The sequence below is a fragment of the Scyliorhinus torazame genome, chromosome 3 (assembly GCF_047496885.1).
Source record: "Scyliorhinus torazame isolate Kashiwa2021f chromosome 3, sScyTor2.1, whole genome shotgun sequence".
Classification (NCBI taxonomy): Eukaryota; Metazoa; Chordata; class Chondrichthyes; order Carcharhiniformes; family Scyliorhinidae; genus Scyliorhinus; species Scyliorhinus torazame.
The window spans coordinates 11,318,936-11,344,396 of NC_092709.1; the positions used below are offsets into that span (position 1 = coordinate 11,318,936).

Consider the following 25,461-nt stretch of genomic DNA (forward strand, 5'->3'; position numbering starts at 1 on the left):
GTGGCATGGCTACTGGCCCCTTACTGGTCAACCCGATTGATCCCCCCCATGAAGCCCATGGAATACCAGCTCCCCGCTGAGGGGCAGAAGCCTAACAACGGGGCTCATTAAAACTCACCACTGAAAGTCGGCCAGGGAGGGAACCGGCATCTTTGGATGGTCTCGGCTGGGACTAGGTGTACCCACCCCCCGCCACGCTTTACGGCTTTGCTTTGGCTTGTTTAATAACCCTCCCTTTTCAATCCTTCTCAGGACCCCTGTGTTTGTAATACTGGCGACGAGGAAAAACGGACTACAGGCCGCGATTCTGGACGTCCAGGCCACGGCTGAATCTCACCACAGAGGAGCAAGGTCGGAACAGGTTTAACTTGCCGCTCTTTGGGAGGCTCGATCCTGCTGACGCGAGCGTGGCAGACCGGGCTAGTACGCTGAACAAATGCATTACTTTTTTAGTGCGAACGCCAGTATAGGGGATGACCGGCAGAAGGTGATACTCCTGACCACCTGTGGGGTCCCTACCTTTAGCACCTACAATAGCCTGCGGCCCCAGATTCCAAAATATTTGACGAACTGATGGCACTCATGGCGGTGGCCAGGGGGTGGGCTGTGGGGTTGTGGATGCCGGATTGGGATTGAGCCTGGCTGGCGCCATGTTGTCGGGTGCGACTGCTGCAAGGTCGTCAACAGTGCATGTGCGGCCCGGGACCCGGCTGTTTTTGGTGCGGGAGTTTCAGTCAGCACCGGTGCCAGCCCCTCACTGGTACCGGAATCGGGGAGGGTTTCACACCGATTTTCTGGTCGTGAAAGACCACTCACGCTCCACTGGAGTCAGCACTTAGTCTCCGAAACGGAGAGTCCAGGCCTCTGTTCTTCCTACCTGGGTCTTTAAACTGGCGATGAGGAAAAGGGAAAATCTGAACTCTACTTCAGGACACCCCAGCCACTCCGGAAGTTTGTCGTGCAGCAGCATGTGGGTCTGGCTTTCAAAAATGCAATTTTTCGGGAAACTGGAGGCCTTTGACGCAGGCCACCGTATGCAGAGCAGATGAGGTACTTTTTTCAAGCCAATGGCATTTTGGGAGAGCATTGGCGAAAGGTAACCCTCCTGACAGCATGTAGGCCCCAACCTTAGCATTACAAAACCCTCACATACCTGGCTGCTCCAGATTCAAATATCATTTGATGAATTAGTTGCACTAGCGTCTAACTATTATTACCCAAAACCATCAGTTATCTTACAATGGTACCAATTCAACGCAGCTGTCCGAACTCCGGGGGAGTCAGTGGCGGATTTCCTAACTCGACTCCGATGGCTGGCTGAGCATTTGGGCCATCCCTACCTGAGATGCTGAGGGATCGGCTTGTGTGTGGAATCAACAACATGGCCACAGAGAGGAAGCTGTTGGCGGAACCTACATTGGATTTAAAAAGGGTCATTGGGCTAGCAAAGGCCCGCTGAAAGGTGGAGAAAGGGGTGCAGAAACTCCAAGGTTCCAAGTACTATAGTATCCATAGTGTTGCTCGACCTCAGTATCAGACTCTAGCGCCATCCCAGAGCAGTGCCCAAATGGCCCGGTCACCTCCAAAGCAACAACCACAGGTACAACACCGCAGACGGGCTCAATAGTCTGGAGCCACACACCAGCGGGACACCTCCCCCGGGGGTGAGGGGTAATTCCGACAACGTTGTCCGGCATGTGGGCGTAGGAGACGCTGTAATCAAGGCCGCCAGGATCGGCAGAGAGCGCGCCGGCCTGGACAGACGATGAGGACGCCCTGAGCCAGGGTCCTGCATGTGCACCCCCCGCCCCCCCCCCCCCCCCCCGAGGAGGAAAGCCTGATGCAATTGAACTGCATCAGGTGGCGCTAATTCGGGTCACATTGCAGGTGAGTGGACACCCCTTGGTGATGGAAATTCCACAGGACACGCCCTAATGGGCGCATGTCCATTGTTGGTCAGCACACCTTCCGCTAACTCTGCACAGCAATTTTGGCACTAAGCTGCTCGACACCGAGGCCAGATTGGAGACTGACACTGCTGAACCAATGAGCGTCATAGAAACCACCGTGACCCCGGTAACCCGCGGTCAACAAACTGGCAGGCTATCTTTGGTCATGGTGCGAGGGCCGGATCCAAACATGCTGGGGCCTGATTGGCTATGTGTACTCCGCCTCAATTGGCGGCAGATTTTCCAGTTAGGCACTGGAAACCTGCATGATGTCCGAGGTAAATATCCAGAGGTATTCCAGGAAGGACTGGGCAAAATAAAGGGAGCCAAGGCACGCATCTAATTGGACCCAGAAACTTAGCCCAGAGACTTCAGGGCACGGCCTGTTCCTTACGCCTTGCTAACCAAAGTGGATGCTGAGTTGCCGCGCTTGGAAAGTTTGGGCATCATACATCCTGTGCGATTTTGCGGAGTGGACCACGGTCCCGGTGATGAAGCGGACCAGTCTGCTCCCTTCTCTGGGGACTATAAACTAACTGTGAATAGGGCACGCCACCTGGACTGTTACCCTCTGGCCTCAGGTAGAGGACTTGCATGCCAGGCTGGAGGATGCCCATTCACCAAACTAGATATGTGCCACGCTTATCTGCAGTTAAAACTGGACTCTGCATCGCGGAGGTATGTGACTATAAACACCCACAGGGGTCTATTTGAATACACTCGCCTCCCTTTCGGGATCTCTTTAGCCCCGGCAATCTTTCAAACGGATGCAAGGCGCACTCCAGGAAACCCAAGGATGATGTGCTCATTACGGGGGCCATCGACAAGGTGCTCATGGATAACCTAGGGGAGGTCCTCAGGTGATTCTCCCAGGTAGACGCCCACCTGAGGAGAGGCAAGTGCGTTTTTCAAGCAAAGGCGGTGACGTATTTGGGGTATCGGGTGGGCAAGGAACGACCCGAACCCTGTGGAGGAGAAGGTTCAGGCCGTAAAAGCGACCCCCTGCTCTGCAGAACGCCACGGAACCACAATCATTTCTGGGCCTCAGAAAGCATTATGCAAAATTCATTCTAAACTTGGCCACCCTGTTGGCATCTCTTCACACCTTGTGAAGGAAGAACCAGAAGTGGGCATGGGGCACTCCACGGGAGGACACATTCGCAGGAGTGAAGAAGCGGTTGTCATCCTCCCAGCAGCTAATAGCGACCCATTGTTATTGAAGGTTAAACAGACGGTACTACATGGATGATGGAGTGAGAAAGATTCGGAGGAAATGAAGCTTTATCGGCTTATTAAAGGATGGTGTCATCCTTTGGGGAACAACAGTGGTCATCCCTACACCAGGAAGAGAATTACTGCTTGAAGAATTGCACAGCGCCCATTAGGACGTACCCAAAATAAAAATGCAAGCGAGAAGCTACATTCGGTGGCCTGGCATCGATGCTGAAACTGAAAGGATTGCAGGACAATGCGACCAATGCCAGTTACACCAGACATTGCCAACTGCAGCTCCCTTGCACCCTTGGGAATGGCAGATTTGCCCTTGGGTGAGAGTTCACGGAGATTATATTGGCCCATTCATGGGTGTTCCGCTGCTTTTGCTAGTGGATGGAGGTATTTGAAATGAAGCTAACAACTTCAGGCACCACATTTGAGAAGCTGCCCCGATGTTTTGCCGTCCACGGCGTAGCAGAAGTACTTGCCTCAGACAACGAAACGGCCTTCACAAGTGCAGAATTCCAGAAATTCATGAGATTTCATGGAATAAAGCATATTTAGACCTCATCGCTATCATTAAATGGGTTGGCTTAACGTGCAGTTCAGACATTCGAGGCTGGTATGGAGTAGCAATCACCTTCGTCACTAGGAACCAAGGTATCAGGGTTCCTGTTAGGCTACAGAACCACCCCACATACCACTACTGGTGTAGCTCCAGCTAAGCTGTTGATGGGTCACTGCTTAACAACCGGGTTGAGCTTGGCAGGGAGGTTGGAGACAAGGCAGAGTTGCCAGAAAAGGAGCCATGATCGGCAAATGTGGAAAGAACGTTTGAGATCGACGACCCAGTTTTTGTAAAGAATTTTGGAAGTGGACCAAGTTGGTTCCGGGAGTCGTGGTGGCCAAGGCGGAGTCGCTGTCCTGTGAAGTGAGAGTGCGGGAGAAGTTTTTGAAGAAACACATGGATTATTTGCGGAGATGGGAGCTATCCCAAGGGCCACTGTTACTGCTTGATGCAACTGTGCCGGCAGGTAGTGTTTGTACAAGGAGTGAAGGGGCTGATCTGACAGTGACAGGTCAAAGTGGTCTCCCAGTGAAACCAAGGAAACAGTGGCAAGTGATGTGCTGCTACCAAGCTGGTACCAAGCCCTGGGGGGCACGGTAGCACACTGGTTAGCACAGTTGCTTCACAGCTCATGGGTCCCAAGTTCGAGTCCCGGCTTGAGTCGCTGTCTGTGCGGAGTCTGCACGTTCTCCCCGTGTCAGCGTGGGTTTCCTCCGGGTGCTCCGGTTTCCTCCCACAGTCCAAAGATGTGCAGGTTAGGTGGATTGGCCATACTAAATTGCTCTTAGTGTCCAAAAAAGGTTGGGTTGGGTTGGATTGGGTGAAGTTACTGGCTTACGGGGATAGGTGTGGGCTTAGGTAGGGTGCTCTTTCCAAGGGCCGGTGCAGACTTGATGGGCCGAATGGCCTCCTTCTGCACTGTAACTTCTATGATTTGTGATAGTCCCAGTGAAGCAGGTCCACCAAAGCTGCCTCTCCAGCGGAACCTCAACCAGTTCAGCTACAGCTCAGTGGGCTAGACAGCTGGTTTGTAATGCAGGACAAGACCAACAGCGCGGGTTCAATTCCCGTACCGGCTGAGAATTCTGAATTCTCCCTCCGTGTACCCGAACAGGCGCCGGAATGTGGCGACTGCAGATTTTCACGGTAACTTCATTGCAGTGTTAATGTAAGCCTACTTGTGACAATAAAGATTGTTATTATTACATCTATCCTAGAGAAAGAAAATGTCCACCGACAGACTGAGTTTCTGATAAACTGTGTTACAGATTGTTCATTATCGCTAATGTTTTGAAAGTTGTATATGTTTTCAATGTACTGCGTAATAAGGGACTTAAAGAGGGAGGGATGTCGTAGCTAGCCCCTTTAATGGGGGCATGCTTCGGAAGGGTCATGTGGTCTGATGGTCCAATGGAGAATGAGCGTGGTGTAGAGCACAGGCTTTTTGCAGGTTATTGTTGACGATCCCGTGCTGAGAATTTAGACATCGATTAGAGTGCTCTGTATATCATTGGTATTGAATAAGCCCGTCGTTGTGAGTTAGCTAACCGATGGTCGACAATTATTGCATTTACTATAGTTCTTTATTCGGAGGATTGTGAATTGTCTACCCCAGAGGAAGGTGGATTTCAGTGATTGAGTATCGATTCAAGACCTGGATCAATTAAAGTAGAATTGTGTTAAAGAAAACAACCATAATCTTACTGATTGGCAGAGCAGGCTCAAAATTCCTTTTGTCGTTCTTCATTCCTGCTTTCCTTCCTTTCACAGGACTTCACCTTAATTTATTCCTCCCACTTTTCCTTGGCTCATCACAGCATCAACTCCTAAAGGAACTTCACGCAAGGAATATATAATCTTCTGTAAGTTTCCTTTTGCTCATTGCAGAGAATTGATTTGGGAATTGGTCATCCAAGTGGAGCCTGCCCAAGGCAAGAGATCAATGTTGGTCCACCTGACTTACCTAATGGCTCTCAGGTAAGTGCCAGTAATAGGGGTGGTTTGATCAGACTATAAGGGGGTCGGGATCTACGGTAAGTACATCCCTTCTCGGGTAAGGAGGCCAAAACTGCACACCGTACTTCCGGCCTGGTCTCATCAACGCCCTATATAATTGCAGCAAGATTGATTTATACTCTTATACTCTAACCCTTAGCATTAAAGGTGCTATATTCTTCGTGTCACGAGTTAGTTACACGAAACTACATCGTTGCCCCACTGTCAGAGAGGTCTTGAGGTTTCAAACCCTGGATTTGAACTCTTTCCAGCTCCTGCTGGTGCGAGAGTTAGCAATGATATTTCCTGCCACCTCCTCCCTAGCGTGCTGCATCAGACACCACTGAGCGGTGGCCTCTCAGTCCCATACAGCGCGCCCCTCCCCTTCCTGGTTTCCTTGCAGGAGGGCACCCAGCACCTGGCCAGCAAACCTGGCTTCCTGTGTCTCTGTTCCTCGGCAATCCAGCTCAGCCCACAGCTGCCCTGGCCCACTAAATGCTATTCCAGCTGTTTCAAATAGCATTTAATTGCAGTTGACAACTGATTATGAAGATTATTGTATCTTCCGCTTGATTGGCTGGCCTGCTGTTTGGGGATTAAAGTGCTTGTTTGCGCGCACCCCCTGATAGCAGGAAAATGGTGCGACGAGCAGCTCTCTTTGTTACCCTCAAAGGCCCACAGTAACCCTCAGTTAACCAGCTGTGCACTCATCGTCACATTCAGCAGTATCCACATCCACTCCCATGCGTGCAATATGCAACAAATCATTCTGTACAATTCGTCTACTTTAACTATGTTTGTGCAAATCATAATTGCAAATATATTTTGCTCCTCTTCGTAACGTGCTTTTTGTATCTCTCCCCGAGATTTAATTACAGAGCAACGACTCCACAAGCAAATAGTTTCCTTAATATTTAAATCATTCTTTTTGAAGCAGCAATGTGCATTTTATCTGATGATTGCAATATTTTCACTCCAGTGAAGATATATAAAAGTTAGTACGTGATGGAAACGGGATTGATTTTTTCACTTGATGTGTGAGACAGAGCATCTACTGTACCTCATGAAAGGCGGGGATTTGGACAAGCAATGCATGTTTCTCACACAAGAATTGAAAAAAATAACGAGGGCTGCAAGTTATAGAGAAGTGAGTGAAAGTAACTAAAGCGAGCGTAAGAAATGCTAAGAGGCAAATAGAAAGGTGAATTGTGGATAATGGCAATAGGCATCAAAATAATTTATGTTGGCTAGGTATAGAAGTAATTGATTTATCAAAGAGCAGGATAAATATAATAGGACAGAGCTGAAATAGGCTATTTGATCTTTCAAGCCTGCTCCACCATCCAACAAGATCATGGCTTACTTGCCTCACTTCCACCTCCTTGCATTAATAATAATAGCTTATTGTCACAATGAAGTTACTGTGAAAAGCCCCTAGTCGCCACATTCCGGCGCCTGTTCGGGGAGGCTGGTACAGGAATTGAACCAGCACTGCTGGTCTTGTTCTGCATTACAAGCCAGCTGTTTAGCCCACTGTGCTAAACCAACCCCTACCGCTGTATCCCTTCATTTTCTCAGTACCCCAAAATCTTTTGATTTCAGTCTTGAATATACTGAGCGACTGAGGACCCACAGATTCCTGGGGTCAAGAATTTCAAAGATTCAAAAACAATTGAGTAAATCAATCCCAGTCCTAAGTCCCTGACTCTGAGACTGCTCTCTATGCCCCAGCCAGAAGCAATATTTTCTCAGCTTCTACCCAGTCAAGCCCCTTCGGCATTGTATATATTAATAAATAAATAATAATTTTTATTATTGTCACAAGTTGGCTTACATTAACACTGCAATGAAGTTACTGTGAAAAGCCCCTAGTCGCCACATTCCGGCGCCTGTACGGGTACACTGAGGGAGAATTCAGAATGTCCAATTCACCCAACAAACACGTCTTTCGGGACTTGTGGGAGGAAACCGGAGCACCCGGAGAAACACACACAGACACGGGGAGAACGTGCAGACTCTGCACAGACAGTAACCCAAGCCGGGAATCGAACCTGGGACCCTGGCCAGGACAGGAACAGTGCGAACCACATCACCTCTCATTCTTCTGACCTGGTGATCACCACAACTCAGGCGAGGGGCAAGGTTGAGCCGTCATAAGTGGCACAGTGGTTAGCACTGCTGCCTCACAGCTCCAGGGACTCGGGTTCAATTCCGGCCTCGGGTGACTGTCTGTGTGGAGTTTGCACTTTCTCCCCGGGTCTGCATGTTTCCGTCAGGAGCTCCGGTTTCGTCCCACAGTCCAAAGATGTGCAGGTTAGGTGGATTGGCCCTTAATGTCCAAAAGGTCAGGTAGGGTTACTGGGGCGGCATGTGCTTAAGTAGGGTGCTTTTTCCAAGGACCAGTACACGCTTGATAGGTTGAATGGCCTCCTTCTGCACTGTAAATTCTATGATATATGATAAGTAAGCTCAGCCAGTACGGGAATTGAACCCGTGCTGTTGGCCTCGCTCTAGCATCACGAACCAGCTGTCCAGCCACCTGAACTAACCCAGGCGCCCTTTCTGAAGTAAAGAAAATTTTACATTTATAATGCGTTCGACTACCTTTCTTGTTGTCACAGGGGGTATGGCATGGTAGCATGACATACGGGCAGCACGGTAGCATAGTGGTTAGCACAATTGCTTCACAGCTCCAGGTTCGATTCCCGGCTTGGGTCACTGTCTGTGCGGAGTCTGCACGTCCTCCCCGTGGGTGCGTGGGTTTCCTCCGGGTGCTCCGGTTTCCTCCCACAGTCCAAAGATGTGCAGGTTAGGTGGATTGGCCATGATAAATTGCCCTTAGTGTCTAAAATTACCCTTAGTGTTGGGTGGGGTTACTTGGTTATGGGGATAGGGTGGAGGTGTGGGCTTGGGTAGGGTGCTCTTTCCAAAGAGCCGGTGCAGACTCGATGGGCCGAATGGCCTCCTTCTGCACTGTAAATTCTATGATGATTCTATGGTGCATTAAAAATGGAAAGTGCTGTGAAACAAGTGGCCCCCTTCGATGTGCTGTGGCACATGGGACAGGCAAAGGACCAAATTAGCCACTCAAAATGAGCAGCCATGAGTTCTGAGGGCCATCAGTGGTTGAAATGGAGAGAGTTCATAGCCCAGCATATTCCTCACTCCTCCTGCTCCATCTCCCCGCTGCGAGATTGGCTGTGGTTCAATGCGAAGTGTCAGTGTGTCAGGAACAGTAGGAAGATATACTTTAGAACAAGGCACCAGGCTGGCTCAGGTAAGGCACATCTGCTTACTACGCACTAAAATCAGCAAACAGTAGGCAGAGCTATCTGGCTGCAAAGACGACAGAACCTCTTTAATCATTCTGTGTGCAATGGAGAATGATACTGGACAAAGATGTGCAGGCTAGGTGGATTAGCCGTGCTAAATTGCCCTTAGTGTCCAGGGATGTGCAGGTTAGGTTATGGGGTTACAGGGTTAGGGCAGGGGAGTGGATACGGGTAGAACATTCCTTCAGAGGGTCAGTGCAAACTCAATGGATCGAATGGCCTCCTGCACTGTAGGGATTCGATGATATGATAATGATACGAATCGGGCAACTAATGGGAGGAGGACGCTCCACAAAAATCCCATGTTCCAGTTCACAAAGTCCAGAACCTGAGTAAAAAAGACAAGGCTGAAGTGTTGGTGATAGACATCAATTCAGACGAGACGCTGAGAAGTAGTGAACCGATGCTTTAATAAACTAAATATGTGCCGACCTGTAGCTCCTCACGCACTGCAGGGCTGACCCAGGTCAACAGGCTTTATACCCCCACCGCTGGGCGGAGCCAACAGCAGCACCAATAATAACATTCCAACAGTACAACAGCAACAACCAAAAACAGAACAGCAATAACAATAAGTATATACAACAGTGGAGATAACAATACTAATAGAACAGTAGAACGGGAGAGAGAGAGAGCCGGGACTTTGGAAACAGCGCGGGAGATTGAAAAAGCGCGGGAGCTGCGAGGCAGAGGGGACAGTTTAAAAGGTCACGGCGTGGGTGAGGTAAGTACTGCTTAACAACTTCCTTACCTTGCAGGTCAGCTGGTAGTTTCGGGAGATCAGTTTCGGGGGCAGGCCTATTGGCTGACTGTAAATCAGGAAGGATACAAAGGGTGTGGCTGAAATGCCTTTAGAAACAGAGTGCTGGAGGCAAAGAGAGTGTATCTGAGTTTGGGTAAGGCTGAGTTCGGGTAAGAGGCGAGTGAAGGCTGTGTTTTTTTGGAGTTTGGTGTTTGGGGTTGAGTTTCCCAAAAAAAAATTTTTTTTAATCCAATTAATTAAGTAAATTAATTAACTAGTTACGGGAATTTGGTGCTCATCTTAAGGAGGTGCAGAGAAGCAGACCTGTGAGGGAGTCTCGGGAGCAATTACATCACAGCCAGCAGGTAAGTGATTGGCTTGTGACTGGCAAGTGATTTCTCTCTCTTTGACTTTCTCTTAGCTGTGTAGTGTAGTTCAAATTTAACTTCAGGTTTAAGTCATGGCAGGAGAGCTCAGACCCATGTCATGCTCCTCTTGTGAGATGTGGCAAGTCAGGGACTCTTCTGGTGTCCCTGACTCCTTCATCTGCAAGAAGTGTGTCCAACTGCAGCTCCTGTTAGGCCGCTTGACGGCTCTGGAGCTGCGGATGGACTCACTTTGGAGCATCCGCGATGCTGAGGAAGTTGTGGATAGCACATTCAGTGAGTTGGTCACACCGCAGATTAAAATTACTGAGGCAGATAGGGATTGGGTGACCAACAGACAGAAGAAGAGTAAGAAGGCAGTGCAGGGATCCCCTGCAGTCATCTCCCTCCAAAACAGATTTACCGTTTTGGAAACTGTTGGGGGAGATGGCTCACCAGGGGAAGGTGGCAGCAGCCAGGTTCATGGCATCGTGGCTGGCTCTGCTGCACAGAAGGGCGGGAAAAAGAGTGGCAGAGCTATAGTGATAGGGGATTCAATTGTAAGGGGAATAGACAGGCGTTTCTGCGGACGCAAACGAGAATCCAGGTTGGTATGTTGCCTCCCTGGTGCAAGGGTCAAGGATGTCTCGGAGCGGCTGCAGGGCATTCTGGAGAGGGAGGGTGAACAGCCAGCTGTCGTGGTGCATATAGGCACCAACGATATAGGTAAAAAACGGGATGAGGTCCTACAAGCTGAATTTAGGGAGTTAGGAGTTAAACTAAAAAGTAGGACCTCAAAGGTAGTAATCTCAGGATTGCTACCAGTGCCACGTGATAGTCAGAGTAGGAATGACAGGATAGCTAGGATGAATATGTGGCTTGAGAGATGGTGCAAGAGGGAGGGTTTCAAATTCCTGGGACATTGGGACCGGTTCTGGGGGAGGTGGGACCTGTACAAATCGGACGGTCTGCATCTGGGTGGGACCGGAACCAATGTTCTCGGGGGTGTGTTTGCTAGTGCAGTTGGAGAGGGTTTAAACTAATGTGGCAGGGGGATGGGAACCGATGTAGGAAGTCAGTGGGGACAGAAACAAAAGGCAGGAAGGGAGGGTGTGTAAAGCATGACCAGAGAAAGCAGGGCAAAGAGCAAGGAAAGTCCAATTAAACTGCATTTATTTCAATGCAAGGGGCCTGACGGGCAAAGCGGATGAACTCAGGGCATGGACGGGCACATGGGACTGGGATATTATAGCTATGACTGAAACATGGCTAAGGGAGGGGCAGGACTGGCAGCCCAATGTTCCGGGGTACAGATGCTAGAGAATGGATGGAACAGGAGGTAAGAGAGGAGGGGGAGTGGCGTTTTTGATTAGGGAGAACATTACGGCAGTACTTAGAGGGGATATATCCGAGGGTTCGCCCACTGAGTCTATATGGGTGGAACTGAAAAATAAGAAGGGAGAGATCACCTTGGTAGGACTGTACTACAGGCCCCCAAATAGTCAGCGGGAAATTGAGGAGCAAATATGTAAGGAGATTACAGATAGCTGCAAGAGTAATAGGGTGGTAGTAGTAGGGGACTTTAACTTTCCCAACATTGACTGGGACAGCCATAGCATTAGGGGCTTGGATGGAGGGAAATTTGTTGAGTGTATTCAGGAGGAATTTCTCATTCAGTATGTGGATGGACCGACTAGAGAGGGGGCAAAACTTGACCTCGTCTTGGGAAATAAGGAAGGGCAAGTGACAGAAGTGCTAGTGAGGGATCACTTTGGGACAAGTGACCATAACTCCATTAGTTTTAAGATAGCTATGGAGAATGATAGGTCTGGCCCAAGAGTTAAAATTCTTAATTGGGGCAAGGCCAATTTTGATGGTATCAGACAGGAACTTGCAGAGGTAGATTGGGGGAGACTGTTGGCAGGCAAAGGGACGGCTGGTAAATGGGAGGCTTTTAAAAATGTGTTAACCAGGGTGCAAGGTAAGCACATTCCCTTTAGACTGAAGGGCAAGGCTGGTAGAAGTAGGGAACCCTGGATGACTCGAGATATTGAGACTCTGGTCAAAAAGAAGAAGGAGGCATATGACGTACATAAGCAACTGGGATCAAGTGGATCCCTTGAAGAGTATAGAGATTGTCGAAATAGAGTTAAGAGGGAAATCAGGAGGGCAAAAAGGGGACATGAAATTGCTTTGGCAAATAATGCAAGGGAGAATCCAAAGAGATTCTACAGATACATAAAGGGGAAAAGAGTAACTAGGGACAGAGTAGGGCCTCTTAAGGATCAACAAGGACATCTATGTGCAGAGCCACAAGAGTTGGGTGAGATCCTGAATGAATATTTCTCATCGGTATTCACGGTGGAGAAAGGCATGGATGTTAGGAAACTAAGGTAAATAAATAGTGATGTCTTGAGAAGTGTGCATATTACAGAGGAGGAGGTGCTGGAAGTCTTAAAGCGCATCAAGGTAGATAAATCCCCGGGACCTGATGAAATGTATCCCAGGATGTTGTGGGAGGCTAGGGAGGAAATTGCGGGTTCCCTAACAGAGATATTTGAATCATCGGCAGCCACAGGTGAGGTGCCTGAAGATTGGAGAGTGGCGAATGTTGTGCCCTTGTTTAAGAAGGGCAGCATGGAAAAGCCTGGGAACTACAGACCGGTGAGCCTAACGTCTGTAGTAGGTAAGTTGCTAGAAGGTATTCTGAGAGACAGGATCTACAAGCATTTAGAGAGGCAAGGACTGATTCGGGGCAGTCAGCATGGCTTTGTGCGTGGAAAATCATGTCTCACAAATTTGATTGAGTTTTTTGAGGGGGTGGCCAAGAAGGTAGATGAGGGCAGTGCAGTAGACGTTGTCTACATGGACTTTAGCAAAGCCTTTGACAAGGTACTGCATGGTAGGTTGTTGCAGAAGGTTAAAGCTCACGGGATCCAGGGTGAGGTTGCCAATTGGATTCAAAATTGGCTGGACGACAGAAGGCAGAGGGTGGTTGTAGAGGGTTGTTTTTCAAACTGGAGGCCTGTGACCAGTGGTGTGCCTCAGGGATCGGTGCTGGGTCCACTGTTATTTGTGATTTATATTAATGATTTGGATGAGAATTTAGGAGGCATGGTTAGTAAGTTTGCAGATGACACCAAGATTGGTGGCACAGCGGATAGTGAAGAAGGTTATCTAGGATTGCAACGGGATCTTGATCAATTAGGCCAGTGGGCCGACGAATAGCAGATGGAGTTTAATTTAGATGAATGTGAGGTGATGCATTTTGGCAGATCGAATCAGGCCAGGACCTACTCAGTTAATGGTATGGCGTTGGGGAGAGTTATAGAACAAAGAGATCTAGGAGTACAGGTTCATAGCTCCTTGAAGGTGGAGTCGCAGGTGGACAGGGTGGTGGAGAAGGCATTCGGCATGCTTGGTTTCATTGGTCAGAACATTGAATACAGGAGTTGGGACGTCTTGTTGAAGTTGTACAAGACATTGGTACGGCCACATTTGGAATACTGTGCAGTTCTGGTCACCCTATTATAGAAAGGATATTATTCAACTAGAAAGAGTGCAGAAAAGATTTACTAGGATGTTGCCGGGACTTGATGATTTGAGTTATAAGGAGAGGCTGGATAGACTGGGACTTTTTTCCCTGGAGCGTAGGAGGCTTAGGGGTGATCTTATAGAGGTCTATAAAATAATGAGGGGCATAGATAAGGTAGATAGTCAACATCTTTTCCCAAAGGTAGGGGAGTCTAAAACTAGAGGGCATAGGTTTAAGGTGAGAGGGGAGAGATTCAGAAGGGCCCAGAGGGGCAATTTCTTCTCTCAGAGGGTAGTGAGTGTCTGGAATGGGCTGCCAGAGGTAGTAGTAGAGGCGGGTACAATTGTGTCTTTTAAAAAGCATTTAGATAGTTACATGGGTAAGATGGGTATAGAGGGTTATGGGCCAAGTGCGGGCAACTGGGACTAGCTTAATGGTAAAAACTGGGCGGCATGGACTGGTTGGGCCGAAGGGCCTGTTTCCATGCTGTAAACGTCTATGATTCTATGATTCTATGAATAGTGAACATATATACAACAGCCTTACGTAGCCATACGTGGCTCACCACAGTTGGCGAGCATTTTCGCTCAGATGCTTCATATGAATAAGCCCACCCGGCTTTCTCCTGAGGCCCCACGTCAGCCTAGAGGGTCCGGGCAAGTCAGCTTGCTCCACACGAGACTAAGACGCTGCTGAGTACACTGAATATACGGAAGCACAGTGGTTAGCACTGTTGCTTCACAGCGTCAGGGACCCAGGTTCGATTCCCCGCTGGGTCACTGTCTGTGTGGAGTCTGCACGTTCTCCCTGTGTCTGCGTGGGTTTGCTCCGGGTGCTCCGGTTTCCTCCCACAAGTCCCGAAAAACGTGCTGTTAGGTGAATTGGACATTCTGAATTCTCCCTCTGTGTACCCGAACAGGCGCTGGAATGTGGCGACTAGGGGATTTGCACAGTAACTTCATTGCAGTGTTAATGTAAGCCTATTTGTGACACTAATAAAGATTATTATTATATATATGTTGCAGCGTTGAGGGCCATGGCATTTTGCTGGCTGCAGTGGTAGAAATCTGAATTAGCCATCTCCCCACCCAAGTTCCAATATTGACATCTATTTGGCAACCAGAGAGGTTGCCAAGGGTATGTCCAGTCCACATTCTGTAGTACAAACCAAACCTGACCAAGTACTGTGAGCGCAGTATCGTATTCTGGTGTCAGGTGAGATTTACACTCTAACAATCACACAAAGTCAAAACTACTCTACACCGGTGCTAACCTTGTGATGTCAATACACCAAGGGAACCATGGACCTATTATTTTAACAATAGTAGCAGGGAGAACGCTGAATATTATTCGCAGGTCAGTTGCAATATTTATTGAAAGAGTTAAAAGATGATAAGCAATGATAACATTGGGTGGGATCCCCCCCCCACCCCCCGCCTCCCCCCTCCCCCCCCCCACCCCCCGCCTCCCCTGCGCAGTGTTTTGTGCGGTAGTGGTCCAACATTGGCGTTGGCAGAATCTTCCTGTTGTTCGCAGTGGGGGTCACTGTCAGGGAAAGCAAAGAGGTATTACAAACAGTAAATGAGATTAATGACCCAATTGGTTGATAGTGTTGTTTGTTTGAGGGGGAAACATTGGCCAGATGTTGGGAGCATTCCCCATTCATTTGGACAATACGGTGGGATCTTTCGTGTCAGATGAACACTTTAAAAGACTCGTTTTATCTTGCCATTTATGTTCATCGAGGATTTCTGTTATTACCAGCTTTGCTCAATATCTACCTTTGGCACGTAATGATTGAAGCCCTAATGAAATATAGATAGCTACGAATATCTTTGTGGGGGGTGAGAACAGCTTGACATTTGCTTACAATATTGATCTGAGGCAGAATTGAAGACTCACTGATAGGGTGAATGTTACATTTTAGACAGGAGGGATTTTAGACTGAAGTGTAGGAGGAGAATAAAACAAAGTCAACACTGATCGGTCGAACCCAAAGGAATGACAATTAGAGGCAAACATTTGTAATCTTATCGAGTTACCTACCTGACAGTGGAGAATAAATTGAACACATCAAGTGCTTCAAGGTACCTGGGTCCAATGTAACAAATGGTTGAAAGACATCAGCACACAAACAACACTGGCATTGAAAGCGACAAAGAGAATATTTGGTGATTCTGGGCCAATAAACTGATGCCAATCACTGTCAATATTTCCCTGCTGCATGCTTTGCCACTGCCAGCACCAAGGCTAATGTTATTGATCATGAAGCAGATCTATCAGGAAGGAACATGCTGAGTTTCCGACTGTGTTTCTGCTTTCAAGACCGATAGTCAAATTGGAGAATGCGTGAAGTCAGGGCCAGAGCTCATCCTGATGCGGTGCATTCCCGACACGAAACAACACAGACGTACAGTAAACCCCCGCTGTTTGTGACTTCCTCTTTCGCTAATTCATTTACCTGCACGAACGTTCTTGTACACATAATCGACCACCGCAGACCCAGATATTCGCCCATCCGTGAATGAAATATTAACGGTTGTACTGGAATTTTTATTGGCCCTGAAAGAAAGAAAAGACAGCATTTGGAAGCCATAAAACACAAGGGGTGCGATTCAGCAGACTCAAGGTAAAGTCCGCTGAACAGCCCGTTTAGCAGGATGTTCGTGGCGGGTGACGCTCGTCAGCAGGAATGGCTCCTTGCAGATTGGGGTGCCATTTTGTCCGGCAGTCCTGACCTTTCCCCACCCCATCCTCCATCCCTGCTTTCAGGTCCCTCCTGCGTTTTAGCCCACACCCACCCCTCCTCCCCTGGAGAGACTCCCGGGATCCCCCTCATCCCCCTCTACCTGGCAAGGCCCCCCCTGGGCTTGACACCTGCCAATGCCAACCTGGCACCTGGGCATCTGGGCACTGCCAGCCTGGAACCCCGGCAGTGCCGCGGCACTCTGTCGGTGCCACCTGGCCAGCCCAGACCAGCCCACCCCTCACACCCATCTGACAGAGCACCTGTGCACAGTATTAACATGTGTTTAATGTGCACAAATATTTACAGATACGTGGCTTAGCCCCTATAAGGAAACTGTGCCTTGCACCCGTACCAACTTAACTGGTGTCTAACGTTTTGGGCTTACGGGTCCTAACACTACGTCTAGGTGAATCCCTAGACAGTACAGCAGGAGTGGAGGTGGCCTGCTGTGATTCCTGCCCTGCAACCTGGGTCCTTGTTGGCAGCTGTCTTCTGGGGCAACCAGGCCAGGATGGGCCAGGCGGCTGCTCGGGCATCCCAGGTGGCATGGTGCCGCCCCGTTCTTCCCGCTGCCCGCCCGATGCGCCAAGGACAGGTTTGGGGGAGTCCGAGGTGCTGCAGTGTTCTGGCATCTCCCCTGCGGGGGTCACTGGCAAGGGCCCGATCACCTCCTCCTACCTTGTGGCGCTCGGTGACCCCCTGAGCTACTCCATGGGACAGGGGTGCGAGTGGAGCACCATTTGTGTCTTCTCAGATGATGAAGCAGTCCATGTCCAAATGCAGCAAGACCTGGACAATATCCAGGCTTGGACTGAAGGCCACATCCCATGAATGAATGAAAAAAAGTTAATCTTGTGGATAAAGCCCCAGCGTCAAAGGAGGACCCAGTTCATGGTCCACTCGTCAGAAATAAGACACTTTGGGCTGCAAAATATGAATTTGGTGGGGGAGGCTAGATCAGCTGACCATGCAACTGCAGGAGAGATTCTCAACGTGCTGCAAGAATACATTGAAGAGAGTGACAGATCTTTAATGCAGGCAAAACTGGCCTCTTCTGGCAGAAAATGCCAAGTAGGATCTACATGTCGAAAGAAGGACAGCTCCATCTTTCAAAGCAGCAAAGGTCAGGCTGACGCTTCTACTATGTGCCAATGTGGCAGGTTTTAAATCTAATCCAATGCTGGATTGTATGTCAGAAAACCCTAAAGCTTTTACAGGGAAAAGTAAATCTCATCTGCCAGTCATTTGGAAGGCTAACAGCAGTGCCTGATCGGCGTTCCCGATCACAGGAAGTAGTGCCCAACAGCCCAACAGGACAAAGCAGGATAAAGCAGTCTTCAAATATTACAGCAGGGATATTTGAAGACTGATTTGCCAATTGCTTTCTGCCAGCTGTCAGGACTTACCTGAGGGAAAAGAGCTTCAAGGTCCTACCAATCCTCGATAATGCACCTGGACATCCATCCACATCTCGCAGAGAGCCATCCAGACGTTGATATTTTGTTTTTACCCCCAAATATGACCTGACCCCTCCGGCTAATGGACCAGGGAGTACTTTCCTCACTCCCGGCTTATAGAAATTCACAGTGCAGAAGGAGGTCATTCGGCCCATCGAGTCTGCACCAGCTCTTGGAAAGAGCACCAAAACCCAAGCCTACACTTCCACCCTATATCCCAATAATGCAGTAACGCCACCCAACGCTAAGGGCAATTTTGGACACTAAGGGCAATTTATCATGGCCAATCCACCTAACCTGCACATCTTTGGACTGTGGGAGGAAACCGGAGCACCCGGAGGAAACCCACGCACAACACGGGGAGAACGTGCAGCCTCCGCATAGACCTAAGCCGGGAATCGAACCTGGGACCCTGGAGCTGTGAAGCAATTGTGCTAACCACTGTGCTACCCTGCTGCCGGGCTTACTACACCCAACAAAGTTTCCGCCCCATCCTTCATCCCATGGAAGCAGAACTTTCAACCACAGTCCGTGATCACGGGAAGGAATCCAACGCCCTAATATCAGACGTCATAATGCAGGACTCAAGGGATGGCACGAGAGCTCCATCCACAAATGCCTGCCGGACAAAAGCTTGACCCGGGGGCTGTGAATGATCTCACAGGGTTCCCCAGTGTGGCTGCTGAAGTGACCAGGGTTGTTGACTTGGTAAAACAATTGGAAGGGAGGGAATTGAGGGCCTAATCACTGACAAAGCAAAGAGGTTGCTTCAGTCTCATCAAGGGGAACTCTCAACGGGAAAGACTGGTTGGACCGAGTGAACTAAATGCGAGTAAACAGGCGCAGGAGCAGGAGGAAGAACCAAAGCAGACTCAATTCGTAACCAAGAGGATAGCAGGTCTCTTTGGAGAAGCTGAAGATTTGAAAGACCCCATGGGGCAAACACGGAGAGAAGCTTTGTCTTTTGTTGAGCGATTGACACTGCCAGTGCTTCTTACCGAGAACTTTACAAAATTGAAAATCAAAAGGCAAAGCAGTAAGAATAATATTGTTCTTTTCATCCACATCAACGTCTACATCAGCAACATCACCCACTCTCTTTCTCTACCTCCACTCTTACGTACAACATTGCACTGTAATTTGTAATGTAAGTGGGACTAGCTTAGTGATAGAAACTGGGCGGCATGGACCAGCTGGGCCGAAGGGCCTGTTTCCATGCTGTAAACATCAATGACTCTATGCCTCCAAGTGTGGCAAACCTTACTGTACTGTGAACTTATATTACCTCTGAATGACAAATTTTATATTGTTCATATCGCATTGCATTGTTCCACAATTCCTCCAGAAACATTGGGCAGGATTCTCCGACCCCTCGCCGGGTGGGAGAATCGCCGGGGGTCGGCGTGAATCCCGCCCCCGCCGTCCTCCCAATTCTCCCATCCCCCAAAAACCGGCGTGGCGTGAGTTGCGCCGCCCGCCTCGGAGAATGGCGCGGTCCGGCGCGACTCAATGGGCCCCGGGGCTGTCCGGATTCTCCGCCCGTTCTATGCCAGTCCCGCCGGCGTAAATTGGAGTTGGTCCCTTACTGGCGGGACCTGGCGGCGCGGGCAGGCTTCGGGGTTCATGGGAGGGTCGCGGGGGGGATCGGGCCTCGGGAGGTGCCCCCACGGTGGCCTGGCCCGGGTCGGGGCCCACCGATCTGCGGGCGGGCCTGTGCCGTGGGGGCACTCTATTCCTTCCGCACCAGAGGCCGTGGTCATCCGCCATTCCCGGTACGGATGTGACTCCATGTGCGCATGAATGGGGATGACGCTCCCGCGCATGCGCCGACTCGTGCCGGCCGGCGGAGGCCCTTTGGTGCCGGTTGGCGTGGCGCCAGGCCCCTATCCTGCCGGCCGGCGGGGCGCAAACCACTCCGGGGCGGTCCTAGCCCCTGAAGGTGCGGAGGATTCCGCACCTTTGGGGTGGCCCGACGCCGGAGTGGTTCATGCCACTCCGTCCTGCCGGGAACCCCCTGCCCCGCTGGGTACGGGAGTATCCCGCCCATTGTACTGAATTTAGCATACTGATAAACTCATGCAGAAATTTTCCGGCCCCTCCAGCTTGTGGGTCTTCCAGTCCCGCCGAGGTCAACGGAGGTTTGAATGGCTCGCCACAGCTCCTACGGGGGAATCCCGCCACAGTGGGGCTGGAAAATTACCACCATAGTTTATATTGCCTCTGCGTGACAAATTTTGCATTCTTTTCTTGCATTGTCAAACTATTTCTGCAGTACAATTATCTTGAACTTTATTGCCCCTGTTCCTTTCAGCCAAATAAATTTTGCGATGGCTGGTATCTGCCGAATTCACTCCCATTATAGAGCATATTCGCCATTTGTGATTTTGCCCCAGGACCTTTGTGTAGTTGTTCCCCAGAACAGCGCAGATCTGTCTGTGTGCGTTCTGCTCACAGGCCAAAGTGGAACTGTGACTGGATCACATGACACACTTCCCTTCCGGTGAAGGCATCCCTTAAAGGCCCACCGCCAATACCTCCCAACCTAATTTTTCTATTCTGATGGCAGCAGGGTGGCGCAGTAGTTAGCACAGCTGCCTCACGGCGCCGAGGTCCCAGGTTTGATCTTGGCTCTGGGTCACTGTCCGTGTGGAGTTTGCACATTCTCCCCGTGTCTGTGTGGGTTTCACCCCCACAACCCAAAGACGTGCAGGGTAGGTGGCCTGGCCACGCTAAGAAAGTTGCCCCTTAATTGGAAAAAATGAATTGGGTGCTCTAAATTTATAAAAACAAAACTTTTTCTATTCTGTATTTTTCTATTCACACTTATGATGAAACCATCTGAGTTACTGTAATTGCACCCTCCCACCAGCAATAGTGCTTCTGTTTTTTAAATCTCCTCACTTTTTCACTTGTACATCAAATGAACTCTTATGCCCCGATCAACTCTACGTCCCAAAAGACATTTGTTTGGTTATTTAGTAGCAGATCGCAAACATTTTCCAACTTGTTAAGTGTCTTCACTAAACAACAATCACACTCTGGTGTAATTCAATGCTGTGGTCTCAAAAGGTTAAAGAACCACCGTAGCAGCCGAATAATGGATTACACCTCACAAAAGGGGCTGGATTCTCCGGTCGGCGGCGCCGGAATTGCAATCGAGTTCCCGACCAAATCGGGGGCAGCGCTGCTTTTGCGATGCTCCGCCCCCTCCAAAGCAGTGTACTCGGAGAGTACGCCGCGCCACGAATCGACAGCCTCAGGATATCGCCTCAGGATCGAGAGGCGTTTCGCCGTTGTGGTGGAAGGCAGCGCATGTGTAGTTATGATGCCCACCCGGTATGGGGACTTGAGGCACTCAGCATCAGGGTCCGTTGGGCTGTCGGGATCGGAATCTGGCATGCCTTATTGTATTGAGCGGACACTTCTGCGCCGCAGCTGGGATCGCTGGCTGCTGAGCGGTGGAGCAGATCTGCAAAGGGCTGCGTAGTGGCCAAGCTTGCCACACCGTAGACACTGGCGTCCTTTTGCCGGACATTGCCGCTTTAAATGGGCGGGGGCACAATTCAGACACGTCATGACGCCGACGTCAGCGTGTTCCATGCGCCATCGCGCATGCGCAGTGCGGTCGTCCGACGTACGCACCTGCGCAGTCGGGTTGTCGGGCTCGTCATCCACTCGGTCATGGCGCGCATGCGCAGGGACCCGGGAAAAGTGCGCGAAACAGCCACTCTCCTCGTTGCTCAGGCCCTGCATTTGTGCAATGGCCTGTACCCATTCCGCCTCGTGGGAGGCCAGCTTTGCAGTTTCTGCCGCCCTGATGTGGGAGTAACGATTCTTAGCATGCTCATGGACAACGCACGTCTCGATAGCGACAGAGAGGGTCAACTGTTTGACTTTCAGGAGCTGCTGCCGAAGGGAGTCGGAGTGGACCCCAAAAACGATCTGATCCCGGATCATGGAATCAGCTGTCGATTCATAGTTACATGACTGCGCTAGGATGCGGAGATGGGTCACGAAGGACTGAAAAGGTTCATCCTTACCCTGAAGCCTCCGCTGGAAAACGTACCGTTCAAAGCTCTCATTCACCTCGATGTCGCAGTGGCTGTCGAACGTCAGCAGGACTGTTTTGAATTTAGTTTTGTCTTCGCTGTCAGCGAACATAAGGGAGTTGTAGATGTGGATGGCATAGTCCCCCGCGGTGGAGAGAAATAGCGCGATCTTCCTGGCATCCGATGCTGCTTCGAGGTTGGAGGCCTCGATGTACAAGAGGAACTTTTGCTTGAAGATTTTCCAATTGGCGCCGAGGTTGCCGGAGATGCGGAGCTGCGGAGGAGGCTGGATGTTTTCCATTTCACCGGATGGCTGCTTGCTAGTCAACGCTGATTCACTCGAGGTAGGTCCGTCAAGATAGTATCACTCTGGTACCATGATGTGTTAGGCAGGTAGGTTCGATGTGGACTGCACTCGATGCAGGGAAGCTAGAAACAGACGTCTAACACTGGAGAAGACCCAAAACTGTTTTATTCAACGATAGAACTGATATACATATTCAGCTGTGGGTCGACACTATACTGAACTGACTGGAGACCTTGTACTAGCCTGACCAGACTTACTAGCTACCGCATGGTGTTTGCACTGTGCTAGCTCGTGAACTCTGACTGTCTCAGTAGGTGGGTCCCGAGAGAGCGGGAAACCTAGTGCCCTCTGGCTTTATAGTGGTGGTGTCCTGCCTGGTGATTGGCTGCACAGTGTTGTGTGCTTACTGGTCATCCTGTGTGTCAATTACTCCCTGCCTGCATCTTATTGTATACATGAGTGGACATTATGACACTTCACACTTCAACAGATATGCCAACTCCGTCAATCAGGACCAAGCGCAAAGCCTACCCTGCACATCGAGTGAGATTGCACGATTTACGACAGCCCAAATATGAAACCTCAAGTAACAACTTTTAATGGAAAAAGTTGACATTGAAATGTGACAGAAATGTCACAGCGGGAAGAAAGCCAACAATATGGATGAATCTTGCTGCTCTCTAATTCTACTTTGAACTGTACCCAGGGAAAGTAATGTGACCATCCTTCTTGGCATTGAAGGAATTTGCTGGTGTTCCTGATATTCTGGTGAAGTGTTAAATGGTGGACGAAAGGAGCGCAGTGACCTTGACAGCCACAGGCAGTGCTTTCCATGCCTTAGTATGTGTTCTGGCTCTAGTGGATTTTATGCCCCAGTGACATTTCGCGACCACCCCCCCCCCTCCCCCGGTTCCTCACATGTTGCTCGTCAGTGAACAGGAGTTGGGAGAAGTGCTTGTCGAAGATTGTCCATGAGTAAGGCCATACCCTCCACCTCCCTGTTCCAGCTCCCAGAGCCCTTTCTGCTTTCTCCTATTCTCCTATTCCCCTGAACCCTCACCCTCCAACCCCAATATCAGTCCCACCACATCACCCTCGACAGCCGTGCGACTGGCGAAGGCGGCAAAGCAAGTATGGCAACAGCGGGCAGGTTGTTTCCACTGGCGGGTGAAAGCAGAACTAGGGGGCGTAGCCTCAAAATAAGGGAAAGTAGATTTAGGACTGAGTTTAGGAGGAATTTCTTCACCCAAAGGGTTGTGAATCTATGGAATTCCTTGCCCAGTGAAGCAGTAGAGGCTCCTTCATTAAATGTTTTTAAGATAAAGATAGATAGTTTTTTGAAGAATAAAGGGATTAAGGGTTATGGTGTTCGGGCCGGAGAGTGGAGCTGAGTCCACAAAAGATCAGCCATGATCTCATTGAATGGCGGAGCAGGCTCGAGGGGCCAGATGGCCTACTCCTGCTTCTAGTTCTTATGTTCTTAAGATCATTTCTCAGCAGACATGACAGGTTTCATAAGTCGTAAAACCTGACAAAGAACATCTGAAAGTTAACCACTGGTAAGGAAGGGGAGCTTCAATAGGTGCGAGGCAGATAGACAAAGACTTTGACGTTTCTGATGCACCACGAATGATGTTCTCCCACAAAAACAACAGTTTATCATAGAATCATAGAATTTACAGTGCAGAAGGAGGCCATTCGGCCCATTCCGGGGAGAAAGAGCACCCACCTAAGCCCACACCTCCACCCTCTGCCCGTAACCCAGAAACCCCACCTAACATTTGTACACTTAGGGGCAATTTAGCATGGCCAATCCACCTAATCCGCACACCTTTGAACTGTGGGAGGAAACCGGAGCACCCGGAGGAAACCCACGCAGACACGGGGAGAAAGTGCAGACTCCGCACAGACAGTGACCCAAGGTGGGAATCGAACCCGGGTCCCTGGCGCTGTGAAGCAACAGTGCTAACCACTGTGCCACCGCGCCGCCCCATTACCATGCCGCCAAATGTTGTTAAACAATTCATTCTCAAATAATAAAAGGCTGGACACCCACAAATGGTCAGGCCTTAAACTGAACACGCACACTTTTGAGAAAATAGCTCAAACGTTGAGCGGGTTTCTTTACCAACATTTCATTTTTTGGTCACATTTTCCTGAGTATCTACGTGCTCACCTGCAGAGTAATGTCACCTGTCAGATGATCAACATTTATGCCAGACCCCAAAAGACAAGGAAATAAATAAAACAATTTGAAATAATGATAGCAATTTATCAATTTAAATTGCAAAAATAGCTTTCGATGTATTGTTGCATCCTTAATCAGCGATGAATGGTGCAGCCTTTAGCTTTCTGATCACTTTGATTAGAAATCCATGGGCTTAAAATAGCCCGGTTTTTCAGAACGATCCAGCCTTCTGTTCCGTTGAAAATAACTAGGATTGGGATTGAGATAGGCACCTGAAGATATTGATATGCCCAGAATTACCATTGAAAGTGATAGCTCTTCGTAATAAATAAACTGCCTGTGAAGATAAATGAAGCAGCCATTGCTGTTTAACATTTTTATTGTGATTAGGTTTTTGTGTTTGATTCAGCGTTGGACTGAGTTCACGGTCCATTCACACTTGTGTTTTAATCATTTCAAAGCATTCTGAGTTTGCGTCAGTCTGTCACTATAATTAATAAACAGTACAGAGGAGTGGAGGAAAACATATCTCTCTCTCTCCGCATACATTTCCCAGTCATTTGCAGAGCTGTGCATTTGGATCAGAAATTGGCTAGCTGGAAGAAGACAAAGGGTGGTGGTTGATGGGAAGTGTTCAGACTGGAGTCCAGTTACTAGTGGTGTACCACAAGGATCTGTTTTGGGGCCACTGCTGTTTGTCATTTTTATAAATGACCTGGAGTAGAAGGATGGGTGAGTAAATTTGCAGAAGTCGGTGGAGTTGTGGACAGTGCGGAAGGATGTTACAAGTTACAGAGGGACATAGATAAGCTGCAGCGCTGGGCTGAGAGGTGGCAAATGGAGTTTAATGCAGAAAAGTGTGAGGTGATTCATTTTGGAAGGAATAACAGGAAGACAGAGTACTGGGCTAATGGTAAGATTCTTGGCAGTATGGATGAGCAGAGAGATCTCGGTGTCCATGTACATAGATCCCTGAAAGTTGCCACCCAGGTTGAGAGGGTTGTTAAGAA

The 25,461-nt window shown here is 49.4% G+C and overlaps 1 long non-coding RNA gene across 1 annotated transcript in view; it reads left to right on the forward strand.

Annotated features, from left to right (window-relative positions):
• The first annotated feature begins 252 nt into the window (after positions 1-252).
• Positions 253-25,461, forward strand: part of LOC140409470 (uncharacterized) — a 29,714-nt gene continuing 4,505 nt past the window's right edge. Inside the window, exons 1-2 of the long non-coding RNA XR_011940338.1 lie at positions 253-351; positions 5,503-5,594. This is a non-coding gene — a long non-coding RNA (uncharacterized lncRNA). The remainder of the gene's footprint in view (positions 352-5,502; positions 5,595-25,461) is intronic.